Source organism: Camelus ferus, chromosome 19 (assembly GCF_009834535.1).
Source record: "Camelus ferus isolate YT-003-E chromosome 19, BCGSAC_Cfer_1.0, whole genome shotgun sequence".
In the NCBI taxonomy this organism is placed as follows: Eukaryota; Metazoa; Chordata; class Mammalia; order Artiodactyla; family Camelidae; genus Camelus; species Camelus ferus.
Genome location: NC_045714.1, coordinates 25,216,807 through 25,229,667, shown reverse-complemented (window position 1 = coordinate 25,229,667; position 12,861 = coordinate 25,216,807). Strand labels below are relative to the sequence as shown.

The window sequence follows — 12,861 nt, the reverse complement described above, 5'->3', positions numbered from 1 at the left end:
AGGAGAAACTGGGCCTGGTGTTCCAGCTCTGAGCCAGGCATGCTGAGCTCTATGTAAGCCAGTAACATCTTCAGGCAAGGAAATTCTGGGGGCTGGTGGAAATCTGCATACTGGTGCAGCCAGGTACCTTGGATGGAGGACATGGCCCTGCTGGTTGTCAGGGGGGCAGTAGAGTCAGAGGCCTGGCCTTGCCTTCCACACTGCTCTCCCAGGGCAGCCCTGTGGGGACATGGGATTCTTTGCCTTTGGCTCCTGTCATTCAGAGGCCAGTTCTAATCCATGTCCCATCTAAACTGGCAGTCTTGGCAGAGGCAGGCTTGGACCCAGAGGTAGGACTGTGACAAGCCTTTGGAAGTGACAGCCCTTGATCAATGGTGTGACAACCTCTCCACATCTTCAAGGGCACTGCTCTGACATACTGCTCTGTCCCTCTCACTGCCCCTCCCCACTGAATGTCAGCGCTGTGAGTTCAGTAGGCTACCTGCTCTGGGCATTACTCTCTCAGGAAGACAGGAGCTGCTCTGTGAGCATCTGACCCAGGAGGGAAAGAACAGGCTGAGTCTCCCACCCACGCTTCCTGTGGGCCTTGTCACATCTCAGACTTTAGCTCCTGTACCTACCTGCTGATATTCCAGGGGTCCTGCCTGGGACTCCTCCTGCCCCCACCACTCACCTGAGCTGTCCCCTGAGGCTCACTGGGTCCTCTGCGCACCAGATGAGTCCCCACCGTTGAGGATCCACCAGAGGCTGAGCAGGCTGCTCTCTACCCCTTGTTTTCTGGGTTCCAGGAAGGGGATGGAGGCAGGGCTGAGATTGGGAGGGAATGGTTATAGGTTTCCTGGGTGCTGACTCTTCTCTGACCTCCCAGATGTTCCTCACAGCACCAAAGCCTTGTCCACAGCTCTCTAGTTCTCCTTTCCTCTTTGGCAGGAGAAGCCATAAGACTTCTGCTCTCAATCCAGAATCATAAGATGTGTGGAATCCAGGGTTCTGCCTGCACATGCCCATTCACAGAGCTCACAGCTCCACAGTGTTTTGGGGGCAGGGAGTTCCTCCTTCTTCAATCAAAGAAACTCACTGTTCAGCTGGTCCTGGGGACCGCTTACTCATCACAGTAAGAGCGGATGCACCTGTATCTAGAGGAGACCAGGAAGCTGTCTCATGATTGTACAGAGGGCTACTGGACATGATGTCTATAGTGACAGTGTGACTCCCGGTAGAATGGAAGTCCTGGAGAGCAGGCTTGGTGTCTGCTCGTTGCAGTAAATGATGGTTTTCCCTAGAAAAGCACCTGTCCTATTTGCCCTTCCTACGTCAGTGTGGAATGAGCTCAGCTGGCCCTGTCACACAGGTCAGAGTGGGCTTCTGGGACCACACTTCTCCCTCCCAGGAACCCCTGCTCTCACTCTCCTAGGACAGGGACACCAAAAGGAATCACAAATACTTTTTCAACTGTAAATACTGGTTCCCTACTCAGGCAAGCAGTAGCCCAAGATACTCTCAGGTAATCAGCCCTAGACCTCTCCAGATGGAGCCAAATCTCCTGAGATTTGCCCTTTTCTCACAGGAGTCAGCCCACTTCCCTGGGGAAAGTAATTCTCATTATTAAAAGTCAAATTATTTTTCCTTGAAGGGAAGAAATCATTACATCACCAGATTCTGTCCTTCATCACTCCTGAGATTAACTCCTTTCCTCTGTAAGGATGGATTTTCTTCTCAGGTGAGTGTGAATCTAGCCTCTCTCAGCTGAATAAAACCATTTCATCTCACAAGGGGCTCAGCAGTCTCACAAGATTTGTCCCTTTTCTTGCAAGACTACCACCAGTGCTCTGGCAAGAGAAATCCCAATTACTGCAAAATAAAGTTCTTAAAGTACATGAATAAATCCATCCCTCACCAGATTCTTCTCTAATTCACACTGGAGACTAACTCCTTTTCTCTGCATGTAGAGTTTCTTTATTTGCAACATGTGATTGCAGCGGTCACTGTTGAGTAGTCACTCAGGGATTCTCTTCCAAGTGGGTTTGAAAGTCTTATGGGATTTGAACCATTCACCATGAGACAAAGACTGGTGTTCTGGCAAAAGAATTCCTAATTAATGCAAGCAAAATGATTTCTAACTCCATGGAAGTAATCCATCCATCTTTACATTAGGTTTTACTTTACCCAGGACAGTTTTTTTTTTTTCTCAACATATACAGATTCCCTTCTAAGAAGAGCAGAAACCCAGGCACTCTCTGGGGATCATTAATATTTTTTTGTCATATCACAATTAGGATCACAAATCTCATGGATTTTTTAAATTTCTGGAGATACAAAATCATTGCTCTTGGGAGAGTAATCACCATTATGGGAAGTTGAATCTATTCTTAACAGAGCTGAAAAATCATCAACACTAGATTCTTTTTCTTTCTCAGTCCTAAGAATAAATACCGAGAATAAAACTGTAAATATGGATCCCTTCTCTGGCAAACAGTAGCCCATTCTTAGGTAATCACCCCTAGTCACCTCCAGGTGGAGCCAGGTCTCACATGTTCTGTCCATTACTCAAGGGATTCACCCCCATCCTCTGGGAACAGTAATCATTATTGGAAATCAAATCTATTCCTTGAAGGAAAAAAATGACTCTTTTGCCAGATTCTGTCCTTCATCACTCCTGAGACTAAGTCTTTTTCTCTGTAAGGGTGAGTTTTCTTCCCAGGTGAGCATGAATTCAGTGTCTCTCAGCTGAATAAGCCCATATCCTCTCACAAGGGGCTCAGCAGTACCACAAGACTTGTACCTTTCCTCACGAGACTAAGCACCCTTCTCTGGGGAGAGTAATAACAATTATTCTGGGGCATATTTCCTCTTAAGTCTGTGAAGAAATTTTTCCATCGCCAGAATCTTTCCTACTTCACACCAGAGACTAACTTCTTTTCTCCTCATATATGAGCTTCTTTATCTGGCAAAGTGTGGCTTAGCCGCTACCCAGTGGTTATCCAGGGGTTCTCTTCCAAGCAGATTTGAAAATCGCATGGGATTTGAAACATTCCCTGTGAGACCAAGCCTGGCATCCTGGCAAGTTAATTCCCAAGAGAAGGGACAAACCTCACAAGGTTGCTGAGCCCCTTGTGAGAGGACATGGGTTAATGCAGCCAAGAGTGGCTGGACTCACACTCCCCTGAGAAGAAAATCCATCCTTACAGAGGAAAGGAGTTAAACTCAGGCATGATGAAAGGCAGAATCTGTCAATGGAGTGATTTCTTCCTTTTGGGAATGATTAGTTTTGATTTTCAATAAGGTGAATTACTTTCCTCAGAAGAACAGGCTATATCCCATGAGAAAATGGCAAACCTCACTAGATTTGTCTTCACCGGGAGAGGATTATTATTGACAACCTGAGAGTGCCTGGGCGACAGCTAGCCTGAGAAGGGAGCCCATGTTTACAGTAAAAGTGATCTGTTCTCAAGACTGCAAAAGGGTATAGTTAGCCGTGATGATTCTTTCATCTGTGTTACAAACACAGTCGGCTTCTAGTAACAGGGATTATGCTCCTGAGAGACTGGAGAGATTGCTGAGTCACTTGTGAGAGGATATGGGTATATTCAGCAGGCAGTGTCTGGATTCATGCTCACTTGAGAAAAAAAAAAATCCTTACAGAGAAATGGATTTAGACTCTCGAATGATGAAGGACTGAATCTGGCTATGGGGTGATTTCTTCCCTTCAGGGGGGAATAGATTTGATTTGAAATAATGAGAATTCCTTTCCCCAGAGTGGTGGGCTAAATCTCATGATAAAAGGGAAGATCTCATAAGATTTGGCACCACCTGGAGAAGGTTATGGGTGATCGCCTGAGAGTGACTGGCTACTTCCCAACCGATGAGGGAACCCATATTTACAGTAAAAAGGGATTATAGTCAGGACTGCAAGTGGAAATAATCTCATGATGATAATTGATAATTTCTTCACCCTTGTTAAAAATTGATTTGGCTTCCAATAACGGGGATTACTCTCCCAAGAGCGATGAGATTTGTAACTCCATAAGAGGGATTATCTCATATTTACCATACTAATTATGATAAGATAAAAAAAATTGCTCCAGAGTGCCTGGGTTTCTATGCTTCTTAGGAGGGAATCCACATATATTGAGAAAAGGAGTAACTCTCAAGGGTAACATAAGACACAGTGCAAAGATGGATGGGTTACTTCACCAGAGTTAGGAGTAATTTTGACTTGCAGTAAGTAGGAATTATCTTGCCAGAACACCAGGCTCAGTCTCACGGGTAATGGCGCAGACCCCAGGAATTTTTCAAACCTGCTTGGAAGAGAATCCCTGTATAATCACTGGACAGTCGCTGAGCCCACTTTGCCAGAGAAAGGAAACAATTAGAATAGCAGTTAGCCTCTGGTGCGAAGTAGGTATCTGGGAATGGGCGGATTTCTTCATGGACTTAAAAGGATATTTGCCTTGCAGTAATTGGGACTACTTTCAACAAGACAGATGTCTTCATCTTGAGAGAAAAGGGATAAGTCCTGCAAGATTGCTAGGCTCCTTGTGATGGGATATGGGTTTATTCAGCAGAGAGTGGGTGGATTCATGCTCACCTGAGAAGAAAATCCATGTTTACAGTTGAAAAAGGATTTGTGATTGGATTAGGTGTCCCTGTCCTAGGAGAGTGAGAGCAGGGATCCTTGGGAGGGAGCAGTGTGGCCCCAGATCCACTCAGACCTGTGTAATGGGGCTGGTTGAGCTCATTTTTCAAATATGTAAGAAGGGCCACTAGGGACAGATGATTTTTTAGGAAAAACCATCATTTAAAGAAATAAGAAGGCACCAGGTCTGCCTTCAGTGCTTCCATTCTGCAGGGAGTCACACTGTCACACTAGGCATCACATCCAGGTAGTGTTCTTAGTACAGCCCATGTGATGGCTTCCTGCTCTCCCCTAGGTAGGGATGTGCCCTCCCTTACTGTGATGAGTACAGTGGACACTGGACCAGCTGAAACAGTGAGTTTCCTGCTCCAAAAACAGCTTGGAGCTGGGGCTTAGTCGATGTGCAGGAGCAGGCAGAACCATGGATCCCACACAACTTATGATTCTGGCTTGAGAGTAGAAGTCTTAGGGCTTAGCCTGGCAAAGAAGAAAGGAGGGCCAAAGAGCTGTGGACAAGGCTTTGGTGCTGTGAGAAGCATTCAGGATGTCAGAGGCCAGAGTCATCCCCTTGGGGAACCCACAGCCATTCCCTCTGTCTCAGCCCTGCCTCTATCCCCTCCCTGGGACCCAGAACACAAGAGGTGGAAAGCAGCCTGCTCTCCATCTGGTGGAACCTCAATGGTGGGGACTCAGCTGGTGCTCAGGGGAACCAGTGAGTCTGAGGGGACAGCTCAGCCTGCCCTGTGGGAGGAGAGTGGCAGGCACAGGAGGAGACCCAGGCAGGGGCCCTGAAGGGTTAGACAGCAGGTAGGTACACGAGCTGAAATCTGAGTTGTGAGGAGGCCCATGGGAAGTCTTGGTGGGAGACACAGCCTGCTTTTTCCCTCCAAGGTCAGATGCTCATAGAACACTCCTGTCTTCCCAAGACAGTAGTGCCCAGAGCAGATGGCCTGCCTGTCCTCACAGAAGAGACGTCCAGTGGGGAGGGGCACAGAGAGGGACAGAGCAGTGTGTCAGGGATCCCTAAAGATGTGGAGAGGTTATCACACCACTGATCAAGGGCTGTCACTTCCAAAGTCTTGTAGAAACCCCTCCTCTATGCTCAGACCTGCCTCTGGCAAGACTACCATGTTAGATGGGACACTGAGTAGAACCGGCCTCTGGATAGCAGGAGCCAGAGGCAAAAAGGCCCATGTCCCTGGGAGTGCAGTGTGGAAGGCAAAGCCAGTCCTCTGACTTTGCTGCCCCCGTGGCTACCTACAGGGCCAAATCCTCCATCCTGGGCACCTGGCTGCACCAGTGCCCAGAGGATTTCCACCAGCCCCCAGGACTCCCTTCCTGAAGATGCTACTGGCTTACATAGAGCTCAGCATGCTTAGCCCAGACCTGGGGCACCAGGCCCAGTTTCTCCTGGCACAGCTGGAGCACCTGGAGCCTAGAGGCAGAGGTTGACTGTGAGGAGGATGCACGGTGGTGATGGGGCAAGTGGGAAGGGGAAGGCCCTGGACCAGACAAAGCAGAGCCTCCCAAGGCTGGAACAGGGCCAGGAGCAATAGGAGGCTTAGTTCCCCTGGACTGCAGTCTAAGAACACCCCCTGGGGGGGTGGGATTTGGGACAGACATCACTGACTGTCAGTGAGAACTTTCCTGTCTTTGGGAGGCATGTGGAAAAGCAGTCAGACAGATGATAGTTTCCCTTCTTGGAGGTACAGCATCAACTCTGGAACCTGCTGTTGAAACACCTGGAGACCTAGAACCAGCTACACCTGTCCTGCCTGTGACAGCTCCAGAGCCTGAGCAAAGGGCACTTCTGTCAGTATTAACCAGTCTCTTCCGACTCCCCTCACCTGCAGTGCTGGGGCTCCCAGTGTTCCTTATATGTCTATGAATATACACTTCCAGATTATTCTTGTCAGAGATAGTTTATTACTTGTGGCCTGCTGGGTCTGTCTGTATAATATATAAGGAGAGTGATTATCATTGTTTTTTACATTAAATTAAAATTTTGCAAATTAAAAATAAGGGAGGTCACCGAGTTAAAAGCAGTGTCTTGGATGTGATCCACCCGATGGAATTTCAAAACATTAGAGGAATCATGGAATACATGAGGCCCATCTGCAATAACGTGTAGTCAGTCTGCAAGGGCCTTCCATTCCCCTTAGAAGTCTCCCAACTATATATTCTCTGGGGTTTGCTTTTAAAAATCCTTCAACCTCTCAACCACCTAGGAACTTACTTTTAGTTACAGGTAAAGGCTGTGTATTCCTGGTCTGCAAACCTTGCAAAAAATAAACCAGTTCTTTTGCTTCAAGTTAACCCTGATTCTTTTCCAGGATTTATTTCTAATTTTAGGAGAACATCAACAATAGGGCAAAACTCACTTAGATTTACTGTGCAAAGAGCAGACTGGGCATTGATTGAGGAGCATCCAGGTTTGGGAGAAGCTCTGAATCCACAGAAGGAGAGAAGACATGGTGTGAATTACCTGCCATCCTAGGAAAGAATGGTAGAGACCATGATCAGAGCAAAAAACACATGATCATCTCAATAGATGCAGAAAAAGCATTTGATAAAATCCAACATCCATTTATGACAAGCTATTTATGACAAACCTACAGCCAGCATAGTATTCAACAGTGAAAAGCTGAAAACCTTCCCACTATAATCTGGGAAAGACAACATTGTCCACTCTCACCACTTCTATTTGACATAGTCTTGGAAGTCCTAGCCACAGCAATCAGGCAAGAAAAAGAAATAAAATGGATCCAAGTTGAAAAGAAACAGTAAATTGTCATTATATGTGGATGACATACTATATATAGAAAACCTGAAAAGTACCATAAAAAAAAAAAAAAAACTCTAGATCTAATAAAAGAATTTGGCAAGGTAGCAGGACACAAGATTAACATACACAAATCAGTTGAATTTCTTTACAGTAACAATGAATCAAGAGGAAAAGAAAGTAAAAAACAACCCCTTTTAAAATTGCATCCGAAACAATAAAATACTTAGGGATAAACCTGACAAAGGAGATGAAAGACTTACAGGTGGAGAACTACAAAACCTTGATTAAGGAAATTAAAGAAGACTTAAAAAAATGAAAAGACAACCCATGCTCTTGGATTGGAAGAATCAATATCATTAAAATGGTCATTCTGCCCAAGGCAATCTACAGATTTAACGCAATGCCTGTCAAACTACCCAGAACAGATTTACTGAACTGGAACAACAATCTTAAGATTTATATGGAATCAAATAGGAAATTCAGGGTTGGGGAAGGTGGAGGAAATGAGGGGGGAAATCTGGATTTGGGTGGTAGCCACTGAGGGATGCAGCGAGAGCTAAAGGCGTAGTTAGGGAACTGGAATCAGCTTAACTCCTTGCTGCTCATTCATCTTTGTATTAAGCCCCTCTGACACCTTCTTAGCTCTCCAGTTCCAAGGATGGTTTAGGAGGGAAGAACCTGACAGGATCCCTACTTTGCCCCCTTTCCCCCTTTTATTCCTTTCTAGTTCTGCCTCCTTTGCATCTTCCTGTGTCTTCTCCATTCCACATAACTACTCACTCCCCCACCACAGCACCCTGTTCTTTTCCTCAGAATCTCCTCTTCCCTTCTCTAGCACAATTTCTTCTGCCTCACAGCTGACCACCACTGGCCTGCTTTCCTGAGTGAAGTCATGAAGGTGGTGAACCTGAAGCAAGCCATTTTGCAAGCTTGGAAGGAGCGATGGAGTGACTACCAGTGGGTAATCAACATGAAGAAATTTTTTTCCCAAAGGAGCCACCTGGGACATTCTCAACCTAGCAGAAGCACTACCGGAGCAGGCCATGTTTGGACTTTACCCCGATCCTCTCATCCTGTCCTACCTGAAGTATGCCATCAGTTCCCAGATGGTGTCCTGCTCCTCTGTCCTCACAGCTATCAGGAAGTTTGATGACTTTTCCCTGGACCTGTGTGTCCAGGCCTTGCTGGGCATCATGGTCATGTTTTGTGACTGACATAGCTATCACAACAAAGCAGAGGAATGCATCAGGCTGTGCTGGGCCCTTCTCAGCGCCCTCTTCTGGCTGCTGCGCTGCACCGCAGCCTCTGCTGAGCGGCTCTGGGATGGGCTGGAGGCTGGCACTCCCGCTGCTGCTACTGAGAAGCAGCTTGCCATGTGCCTGCAGCGCCTGGAGAAGACCCTCAGCAGCACCAAGAACCGGGCCCTGCTCCACATGGCCAAACTAGAGGAGACCTCCTTCTAGACTGCCATTGAGCACTGCCTTTTGAAGCTTGAGGCTATTCTGGCTGGTCTCAGCAGCCCCCAGCTCCAGAGCCAGGCTGAGCAGTGTGGCAGGCGCTTATCAGGGGCATCCCATCATTTTGTCCATGCACTCGGAGCAGCTGCACAAGACTGGCTTCCCCACATTCCATGCCATGGTCCTGCTCGAGGGCACCAAGAATCTGACAGGTGAGAGACAGCCAGTCGCTGGTGAAGAGCAGCATATGCCCACCCCACCTTGTGCCCTGGAGACCTGGAAAGCTCACTTCGTGGGTCTCATCGAGTTTCCTGAGGGTACTGGAGAGCTCAAGTGGACAGTTTTCACCTTCCTTAAGATTCCACAGGTTTTGGTGAAATTGAAGAAATACTCTCATGGGGACAAGGACTTTACTGAGGATGTCAATTCTGCTTTTGAGTTCCTGCTGAAGCTCACCCCCTTGCTGGACAAGGCTGACCAGCGCTGCCACTGTGACTGTACAAGCTTCCTTCTCCAGGAATGCAGCAAGCAGGGGCTCCTGTCTGAAGCTAGTATGAACAACATAATGGCCAAGTGCAAAGCAGACCGGGAGCATGCACCGTGGCTGAAATCAGATGAAAATGCCAACCTCCAGCCCAACCCTGGGCTGATCCTCTGTGAGGAACCCACAGTCACCAATATCCTCAGAACAATGGATGCAGCCACTCTGAGTCCCCAGAGAGGTTGCTGGGGGTCCTGGGCCACATGCTGTCAGTGAAGAGACTGGACTTGTTGCTGGCTGTGGCTGCTGCCACTGGGAAGCTTAAGTCCTTCACCCAGAAATTCATCAATTTGAAAGAATTCACTACACACGGCAGTGAAGAAAGCACCAAGGTGACCTTGGTTTGAGCCTTGCCCTTTGACATCTCCTTCCTCATATGGTGCCATGTAGCCCAGACCTATTGCTCAGAGGTCATCCTGTCTGAGTCGAGCACAGGAACACAGGTGTTCTTCTTTGAGACGTGGATGCAAACGTGCATTGCCCGAGGAGGGCAAAATCCTGAAACCTGACCACCCCTGCTTCCAGCCCGACTCCACAGTGGAGTCCCTGGTAGTTCTACTCAGCAACTCCTCAGAGGTGAAGCTGGTGCAGATGAAGTGGCATGAAGCCTGTCTCAGCATTTCAGTGGCCAACTTGGAAATCCTCAACGCCTGGGAGAATGGGGTGCTGGCCTTTGAGTCCATCCAGAAAATCACCGATAATATCAAGGGGAAAGTTTGCAGTCTGGCAGTGTGTGCCATGGCTTGGCTGGTGGCCCATGTGTTGATGCTGGGGCTGGATGAGCTGTGAGAAGTCACTGCAGATGATCCGCCAGCTGGCAGGGCCGCTGTACAGTGAGAACACCCTACAGTTCTACAATAAGAGGGTGATGATCATGAGCTCCATCCTGGAGCACATGTGTGCTGACGTGCTGCAGCAGACAGCCACGCAGATCAAGTTCCCATCCACGGGCAAGGACACCATGCCCTACTTGAAACTGCTGCCCCAAAGCGACACATTAAGAAGGTGCTGATGGACATAGTTGCCAAGGTGCTGGAGAGGGGATGGGTGGACAGCCGCTCCAGCCACATCTTTGACACCCTGCTGCACATGGGAGGCATCTACTGGTTCTGCAACAACCTGATTAGGGAACTGCTGAAGCAGATGCAGAAGGTGCACCCGCTGCAGGCAGTGGAGCTGCTCTACTCCATCTTCTGTCTGGACACTCAGCAGGTGACCCTGGTCCTGCTGAGCCACATACTGCCAGGCCTGCTCAAAGACTCCTCCAAGTGGCACAGCCTCATGAGCTCCCCCAGCACCTCTGTCGCCAAGCTGGCCAATCTGGTGTGCCCTGAGTTCCTATTCCTCCAACAAGGGGCAGGTGTCCTCCCGCTGAAAGAAGAGACACCATGAAGACATTGAGGATTACATCAGCCTCTTCCCCTTGGACGACATGCAGCCCTCAAAGCCTGATGCGACAGCTGAGCTCCAGTGAGGAAGCTGCAAGTATCCTCTCGAATCTCACCGACCGATCCATGAGCAGCTAGCTCCTTGTTGGCCTCCCAGATCCACAAAGTTAACATGAGACCCGCTGAACTGAGTGCTGGCCAACCTGTTCCTGGTCATCTCCTCCATCCTGGAGTCGTGGCCCACACACGCAGTCTGTGCAGTGGTTCATGGAGGAGTGCGTGGACTGCCTGGAGCAGGGCAGCTGGGGCAGCATCCTGCAGTGCATACCCTTCACCACCATATCAGCACTGGTGCAGGTGTCAGCCATTCCAGCCCCAAGGTGGTTCTGGCCTGTCACAGACCTCAGCCTGCCCCTGGGCTGCCAGGTGGCTGCCAAAGCCATTGCCTCCCTCTGAGGGGCTTGGAGTGGCCGCCAGGGCTGGCAGGGGAGGGTCCCCAGCCCCAGGCATCTCAGAAGGTAACTGTGAGGAGAGATGAGACATCATTGCTCATAGACACATGACATAACAGCCCTTGGTCAGTTGGTTACCAGATCTTTCCCCTGCTCTTGACTTCTGATCTCTAAGATGGCTCCCAGTCTCTTTTGTGATTTCCTCTCCCCACTGCCAGCACCTGGTTCTTTAGCTCAGGGCAGCCTCCCTGGGTCGCACCTCTCCCACCTCTCCTCCCCTCCCACGGGTAGCTTTACCTCTGAGGGGCTGCATGGGTGCAGGGTCTGTGTGTATATATGTATATGTGTATATGTGTATATTAATATGGAAACACAAAAGGCTCAGAATTGCCAAAATAATATTGAAAAAGAATGAACCTGGAGGAATAACCCTCCCAGACCAGACAATATTACAGAGCTACAGGCATCAAAATAGCATGATATTGGCATGAAAACAGACATATGGATCAATGGAACAGAATAGACAGCCCAGAAGTAAATCCACAGACCTATGGTCAATTAATGTTTGACAAAGGAGACAAGAATATACAATAGAGAAAAGACAGTCTCTTCAGCAAGTGGTGTTGGTTAACTGGACAGCAGCATGTAAATCAATGAAGATAGAACACTCCATTCACCCCATATACAAAAATAAACTCCAAATGGCTTAAAGATTTAAATATAAGACAAGATATGATAAATCTCCTAGAAGAAAATATAGGCAAAAGATCCTCTGACATAAATCTTAGCAATGTTTTCTTAGGGCAGTCTACCCAGGCAATGGAAATAAAGAGCAAAAGTAAACCAATGGGATCTAATTAAACTCATATGCATTTGCACAGCAAAGGAAATCATAAGCAAAATGTAACGACAACCTACAGAATGTGAGAAAATATTTGCAAATGATGCAACTGACAAAGGCTTAATTTCCAAAATATATAAACAGCACATATAATTTAATAACAACAACAAAAACAACAACAACAAAACATCACAATCCAAAAATGGGCAGGGCACCTAAACAATCAATTCTCCAATGAAGACATACAAATGGCCAATAGGCATAAGAAAAAATGCTAAACTTCACTAATTTTAAGAGAAATGAAAATCAAAACTACAATGACATATCACCTCACACCAGTCAGAATGGCCATCATTCAAAAGTTCGTGAATGAAAAATGCTGGAGAGGGCATGGAGAAAATGGAACCCTCCTACACTGCTGGTGGGAATGCAGTTTGGTGTAGCCATTATTGAAAACAGTGTGGAAATTCCTCAAAAAACTAAAAATAGACTTACCCTATGATCCAGCAATCCCACTTCTGGGTATATATCTGGAGGGAACTCTAATGAGGAAAGATACCTGCACCCCAATGTTTACATCACCTCTATATACAATAGCCAAGACCTGGGAGCAACCTAAATGTAGCAACATTTCACTGGATAAAGAAGTTGTGGTATATTTATACAATGGAATACTATTCTGCCATGAAAAATAATAAAATAATGTCATTTGCAGCAACATAGATGGACCTAGAGATCATCATTCTAGGTGAAGTAAGCCA

The 12,861-nt window shown here is 47.5% G+C and overlaps 1 pseudogene; it reads left to right on the top strand.

The window, feature by feature from the left end:
- Positions 1–8,313: 8,313 nt before the first annotated feature.
- Positions 8,314–11,263, top strand: LOC102520413 (annotated as a pseudogene).
- Positions 11,264–12,861: the final 1,598 nt, after the last annotated feature.